This window comes from Loxodonta africana, chromosome 9, assembly GCF_030014295.1.
Source record: "Loxodonta africana isolate mLoxAfr1 chromosome 9, mLoxAfr1.hap2, whole genome shotgun sequence".
In the NCBI taxonomy this organism is placed as follows: Eukaryota; Metazoa; Chordata; class Mammalia; order Proboscidea; family Elephantidae; genus Loxodonta; species Loxodonta africana.
The window spans coordinates 60399748-60407383 of NC_087350.1; the positions used below are offsets into that span (position 1 = coordinate 60399748).

Consider the following 7636-nt stretch of genomic DNA (forward strand, 5'->3'; position numbering starts at 1 on the left):
ACCAACGCAGGGTCATTGTGTGAATGAGAATAGGCAGACTGAATCATGGACTCGTAGCTGGGCACCTAACCGGACACCCCTTTCTTCATGGCTGGCACATCCATTTGGGGTACTGTGTTTCTGCATGTATGTGTGTGGGTGTGCATGGACACACAAGCACACATGCATGTATGGGTACAGTGATGTATGGCTGCCAATTTACTCCCATCTTTGTCAGAGTTGATCTAGGACCAAGAGCAGGGGTGGATTAGCCTGGGGTGTGGAGGGCCTCACTGAGGTCAGCTGTAGGGGCAGAGCCAGTGGAGGGAGGATAGCTTCAAAGCTGGTCTAGGGAGGCATCGCGACGGCCCTGTAACCTTGTACCTTTGTCATCCCCTGTTATTCTTTACTCTGGGAGGTTGGGGACAGGTGCAGCAGAATTTCCCAGTCTGACAGGTTTCCTGAATTTTTAGTGGCTTTCTCTTTCATGGAGAAAATGACTATGGAAGGGGAGGGGTGTGTATGTGAAGGAATTGTTCATTCTGTGCATGTATGTGTGTGTGAGAGAGACTGAGAGAGGAGGAAACAGAAAGACAAAGAGGGATAGACAAAGGCAAAACAAAATCCACAAAGGGAAATGGATAGACAGAAAGTCTGGTAGAGAGAGAGGATGTATGCAATTAACATGCCTTTTCCAAGTTTAGCGACTCAGTGACCCCTGTGAAAGGTCACTTTCCATGCAAAGTTTGTACTACTCTTGAGTTTAGACGGCGACAACCCACAGTATAGAGATGTCCCCACAGATAAATGCCAGTCGCCACATTTAAAAGGTGTTTTATTCTCTATTATAATTTCCCAAGACTGACCAAGAGAATGCATTTCTGTATTTCCGTCTGAACGGCAATGCACTTTTGAATGTTGGGCTGAAATGTTCCTAGATTACTTCTTAAAGGCATTTGGGCTGTTTGAGATGCAGCCCTAGGGTTGAGGGTGGGGGGGAGAAGAAGGAAAGATGTAGTCACATGTCACCTCCTCTTGTGAGAACAGGTGTGGCCAAGGGGCAGATGTGAGCTGGAAAATTCTCCAAAGCTTTCAGTCTCCTGAGGGAACTTGCTTCAAAGACAGGCAGCAGACATTAAAGGGGGCTGCCTCAGGAAATGAGACGTGTATAGGTAAGGTTCTACTTCCCTAGTGGTTTAATGACCTGGGGGCATTCTTCAGTTTCCATCTTGCTTGACCTTTCAGCAGCATTTCACAGAGTTGGCCGCCTCCTGCTTGAGGCACTTTCTGTGTTTGCCCCCATAATACCAGATCTTCCTGATTTCCTACCTCCCTTCTTGCCCATCCCCTCTCTGGCTCCTTCACAGGCTCATCCATCTCCCCCACGAAATCAGTGATGTTGTGCCTCACAAGGCCAGTCCTATAGTCCTTCCTCCTAGACTGACTCCAAGGGAAATCTCAGGCACACTCTGCTTTGACATCTCTATACTGATGGCTCCCATTTTATACCTCCAGCTCCAAGTTTTCTTCTGATATTTGCTATGTACCATGCGATCTCCCTTGCCTGCACAAACCCCACCCCACACACTTGGCCCCCAACTCATGGTGACCCCATGCACAACAGGATCAGATTGTTACAATCCTTAGGCTTTTCACTGGCTGATTTTTAGAAATAGATCGCCAGGCCTTTCTTCCTAGTCCGTCTTAGTGTGGAAGCTTGGCTGAAACCTGTTGAGCACCATAGCAACACACAAGCCTCCACTAATGGAAGGGTGGTAGCTGTGCATGAAGCGCACCGGCCGAAACCAAACCAGGTCTTTCGCATGGAAGGCAAGAATTCTGCCACTGCCCCTGGTCCTCTTCTAGTGTTCCTGATATCAGTGAAAAACCTCATTTTCTGTCTAGAGACAAAACAGAAAACCTAGGAGTTGTTCTGAACACCTCCCTCTCAATTGCCACCACTCCATTTCCAAACCAGCCCATGTCCTGTCGATTTTAATTCCCAAACAGCTCTTGAATTTGCCCACTTCTTTTCATCTCACTGCCACCCTCATAGCCCAAACCACCAGTCCAACTTGCCTAGACTCCTGAGCTAGTGTTATGTCTGGTCTCCCTGCATCCACTCCGGCCTCCTTCAGTCCAACCACACAGCAGCTCTGGGGTTGCTTCTATAATAAAGATGCCATTGTTCCATTCTTCAGCTGAAAGCCCCTTGGTGCCTTGTCATTGCCCTAGGGATAATTTCCACACTCCTCCCCTTCACCTCAAGGCCTGGTCTGATCTGATCCGTCCCCAGCCCACTTCTTCAGTGCCATCTCCCCTCATGCTCTCTGCCTTTCAGTCATACTGACCTACCCTCAGGCCCTAGCATGAGCTGCAGTCCTGCAGTTTGAACTTCTGTAGCTTTTTTGGTCTAAATCACTTTAGATCTCAGCTCCAACTTCATTTCCTCAGGAAACCTTTCAAGAAGCCTCAGGCTAAGTCGGAACTCTTTGTCACATTCTTTCATAGGATGATGTTCCTTTGCTACACAATATTAACCTCAGTTTGTAAAGTCACATTCATTAGTGTGTTTATTTGATTTATGCCTGTTTCTCCTTTACTAAACAGTAAGCTCCATGAAGGCAGGGACCATGCCTGCTTGGCAAACCATTGTGGTAGAATGCCTAGTCAAACCCACTAAACTAAACCTGTTGCAGTCGAGCAGATTACAACCCATAGTGATTTGATAGGACAGAGTAGAACTGCCCCATAGGGTTTCCAAGGAGCAGCTGATGGATTCAAACTGGCCACCTTTTGGTTAGCAGCCAAGCTCTTAAACACTGTGCCACCAGGGCTCTAGTCAGTACCTGGCATATTTATTAAAATGAGTGAATGAATGAATAAGTGTACGAGCCTGGGAGGATCATAAATGCCATAGGACACAGTCAAAATATTGTGTCTACATTTGTGTTTTATTTGGGAATAAAGGTCCCATAGATTTCCTTCAGTCTCAAAGTGTTCTCTGACAACAAAAGTGATTAAGACCACTGATGGAAAGAAACAGTCGGAATCTGAGGGCACTGGCTTTGGGTTCAGATAAACCTGGCTTCTCAGTTTACTAGCTGTGTGACCCCAAGTCCAGGAGAACACCAGCTTATTCCTCCTCAGAACCTTGAAAAAGACGATACAAGATGTGGTTCATTAAACACAAGTAGGACCATGAGACTGCCGTTTTCACCAGATGAAACTACCAAAAAAAAAAGCATTTGTTCCCGGTTTAGACTGAGTCCATCTGGAACGGAACACCCTGGTCATTTTTCTATTGGTGCACACATCAAGAATAAGAACCCTTTGCATGTGCTCAGCACAGAGCATCGCACAAAGCACTTTCATGTACACTATTTCATCCGATTTATTCCTCACAACAAGTCTGTACGGTAGGCGTTGTTATCTTCATTTCAGGCTTGATGAAACTGAAGCTCAGAGAGGTGGGGTGACTTGACAGGGTTCACACCACGGAATGTGGCAGAGCAGGGATTTGAACCCAGGTTGCTTTAATCACAAAGTCAGTGCTCGTCCAACTACACCACAGCAGCCTCAGAGAACTCTTTTAGATGTTGGCATCAAACCCAAGGGACCCGTTTGCTCTCCTGTTCTGTTTCTCTTAAAAGAACTGAGGAACGCTAAGACTCAGGCGCTATACTTGGTGTAGGGCTGGAAATACTCTCTTTATTTGCCAAAAACCCTCTCCACAACCTGCATCCCAAACCTTACGAGGTAAAGCCAAACTCTTAAAAAGTCAAAGTTGAAAGAGTCCTTAGCAATCATCTAGCCAGGCCTGAGTTCCATTTTTTGTGCCAGTTATGATCAGGTGGAATCAGGACTGCCTGGAATACAGCATTTAAAGAGATCCTGGGTCAGGACCAGGCTCAGTGGGAAAGAATGCAATGATTGCTTAGCAATGTCTGTCACGGGTAGAAAAAAGTGACTCATATGCTAGGTGTTTTCCACTCCCATTCTAGGCTAGCCAGTTCTACTCTGCAGATGGGAAAGTTGAGGTAAGCTTATATAATCAATTAGAGTCTGCAGCTATGAAGGGGGAAATTTAGTAACCAGGTGGAAGCATTTTTTGGTCTCCCCAACCCTGAACATTTAGAGCAAATTAAAAAACTCCAGGTTACCCAAGCCCCCTTCATACATACAGATGACAGTCACTGGTTTGGCAGACTGCCCATTTTCTTATTTCAGGGAACATGTATGCACGCATGTGCACACGCACACACACACACACACACACACAAACACATGATTACCTGAAGCACTAGAGACCGTCTCTATTGTCCTTCTTAGAGGCAGCAACAAGAGACTATTGTAAACCAGTCACACTGATTCTGTCCAAAGTGGGGCCAATGACACTCGTCCCCCTGTCATAGTCCCAGTAAAGGGATGCAGACCTGAGGGAGGAGGATGGTTAGATAGGACCCTTCTTGAAATCCTGCACTGAGAATGTGGAATTCCCACAGAGATGAACACGGGGCCTTTGTTATCTCTCTCCCTGCAGCTGCTCAGTGAGAACAGAATGGTCAGGAGGGACAGATAACAGAAATTGGAGCTTTTGCCTCTCCCAGGTCTAACCTGCCAGCCTGAGAGCAGCCTCACACACAGAGTTCTCTGAGATACCACACGCAAGGGTCCTTCCTTCCCCCTCTGTCTCTCATTCCTCCCTCCTTTCTCACCCCTCTGTCATCTCACAATAATTCATTGAGCCCTTAATATAGGCCAGGCCCTGTACCAGGTGGTAAGATAAATCAGACCCAGTCTCTGCTCTCATCAAATGGGGAAGACTAACAGGTGAACAAACAATCACAACACTCTAATAAGTGTTGCAGCAGAGGAAAGCAGAAGTGCATGTTCGTGGGGGGTAGGAGGGAGACTGTGAGAATGGCACCTAACCCAGCTACGGGTGGGCTGGGAAGAGTCCCTGGAGAAGAAGATGTCCAAGCAGAGCCTTGGAGAGTGTGTGGGCATTTGCCAACTGGAAGGGTGGAGAGAAAGGGGATGCAAGGCAAGGGAACACAGGATACAAAGCTGGTTGCGTGGGAAAGCCTGGCACCCTTGGGAAATGTTAAATCCTTTGGGACCAATTAGGAGCAATGCTGCCTGGATCCTCTTAGCTGCCCAGATTCTCCTGAGAAATTTCATTGGTTTCATGGTTAGGAATTTGTATTTCAATCTCCCAAGTAGTTAGAGAAACTGCCATTGCCTCTGTCCACAGCTAAGAGTTGTCCTGAATAGGAGAGGATGAATCTCCAAATGCATCACGTAAAAACAAGGGCCAGCTTGGCAGGTACCTGGGGATTAGTTGGACAAACACCTGGACCTCACAGAGTTGTTATGAAGATGACATGAGATCATGCAATCAATTGGCCCAAAGTAAGAGCTCAATGCATGTAAGTCATTGTGGCCTTCTCCTCCTTAGCAAAGGTATAACTTATAGCAAACAACAACACACATATCAGGCTTTATGTGACTCATGTCTCCCACCAACCATATGTGTGACTTGGTTCCCTAAGCCTCAATTTCTTTACCTTTAAAATGGGTATAATAATGCTTGCCTCACAGTATTGTGAGAATTAAATGAAACAATGTGCGTAAAGTGCTTATTTTATGCACCTGGCATATGATAAATGCTTAGGAAACGCTAGTTATTATAATCACTCATTACTATTATGAGACAGAATTAAGGCAATGATAATGATTATTACTAGTTTTCCAAAACAAAAAAGGATAAATGATACCACTCTTTCCAGTCCTGGGCACAGCAATCTAAGATATAAGCCCTTTTCCTGTTGACTTTCTAAAGTAAGTCATGGCCGGGCATCTTTGTACAGCTGGATACCAAGCTTACAGTGGTCAGGAAGAATGTGTTTGAGTTGAGGGTGAAATAAAAGAGGGCAACAATGACTTTCACGCATTGAGTTCCTACTATGGGCCAATAAATCACATTATCACGTGTCATCTTCATAACAGCCCTGTGAGGTCCAGATTGTTATCTCCATCTTCCAAATGAGAAAATTCATCTGCTCAAGGTCACATGGCTAGTAAGAGGCAGAGGCAGGATTCTATCCCAGGACCACCCAGGACTTTGACTCTGAAGTCCACATACCACATTGTCTCCCTATAATAACAGATACTATGTACTGAGAAACCACTGTAAGCCCGTGGTCTAAGGGAACTTCCAACACAATCTCATTTAATCCTCACAACAACGCTCTAAAGTTGGTATCTTTATGTCCAGGAAACTAAGACTCAGAGGGGTTAAGATATGTAATCCAAAGGCACCTAGCCGGTAAATGGTATTCTCTCTTGCCTTCTCTCGTTTCCATCTTTTCTTGTCCAATACTCTCACCACTTACATTCTGCCATTATTTAATCACAGTGGGCACTCCGAAAGGAGTGTTCTTTCCAAGAGGCATTTTTCTCCCCCCTACAACAATTAGAAGTTTTTAGTCAGGTAGTGTGAGAAAAGAGGCAGATCCCGTTCCTGTCGATTCCAACTCACAGTGACCCTATAGGACGGTATAGAACTGCCCCATAGGGTTCTCTCAGCTGTAATCTTTAGGGGAGCAGATCTCCAGGTCTCTTCTCCGGGGACCCACTGGTGGGTTCAAGCCGCCAACCTTTTGGTTAGCGGCTAAGCTCTTAACCACTGTACCACCAATCAAAAACCAAACCCGTTATTGTCAAGTTGATTCCGACTCATAATGACCCTGTAGGTCAGAGTAGAACTGCCCCATAGGGTTGCCAAGGAGCAGCTGGTAGATTTGAACTGCCAGCCTTTTGGTTAGCAGCTGCAGCTCTTGACTACTGTACCACCAGGGTTCTTGAAAAGAGGCAGAGCCAGCATGATTCAAGGCTGCCTGATGCACGCCAGCTGGCTCCAGACCTGTTCCCTAGCAATGCCATAGTTCTGGGTCAGGGTGCAGGTTCTGAACTAGGTCTTAAGGATTGACTTGACCATTGATACATTGAACCGGAGCTAGCCTTGGTTATTTTCATCAGACATGCCTGCTGTAGACCCTGGGGGGTCCTGCTTAGGGTTCTAGGGTTTGTACCGCTTCTGCTGACTCCCATTTCACAAGTGCCCAGGGAGATGGAAGGCTCCTTTTGGAGATCTTGGCCAAAGAAGTCCCTGAAGTCTGGGACACCAGAATCACTGAAATTTACAATGGGAGTGACCTTTCATTTAATACACATATTAATGGGAAAATGGAGTCCCAGGGAGAAGAATCAATTTGCTCAAAACCAAAAATAACAAAACCCAAACCCATTGCCATTGAGTCAATTCCTACTCATAAATTATTGACACCATTAGGACTCAGTCTAGCTCTATTCCCTCCCTCTCCCACCCAAGGAAGTATGTTGAGAGGCACTTCGAGACAGCATGTGTCCATAGGTATCTTTTTTTTTTTTTTTGATAACAGCTTTTCCTGAAATATAATTCACATTACAATGGAATCTTTTTTAGCCTTCTTTCCTAGGGGTGACTTTGTACCAAGACAAAGTTTGAGTTGAGTTCAGAAGGGAACTCGACTCAACTATTTTATAGCTGAAAAGATTGCCTAAGGAAGAGCAAATCCACTTCTCAACCTCACCCTGTTTTTTGTTGCAGCTA

At 45.8% G+C, this 7636-nt stretch overlaps 1 protein-coding gene across 3 annotated transcripts in view; it reads left to right on the forward strand.

Annotated features, from left to right (window-relative positions):
• The window catches only part of ASTN2 (astrotactin 2), a 1052667-nt gene that overhangs the window by 735576 nt on the left and 309455 nt on the right, over positions 1 to 7636 (forward strand). The gene's annotated exons all lie outside the window — the stretch shown is intronic.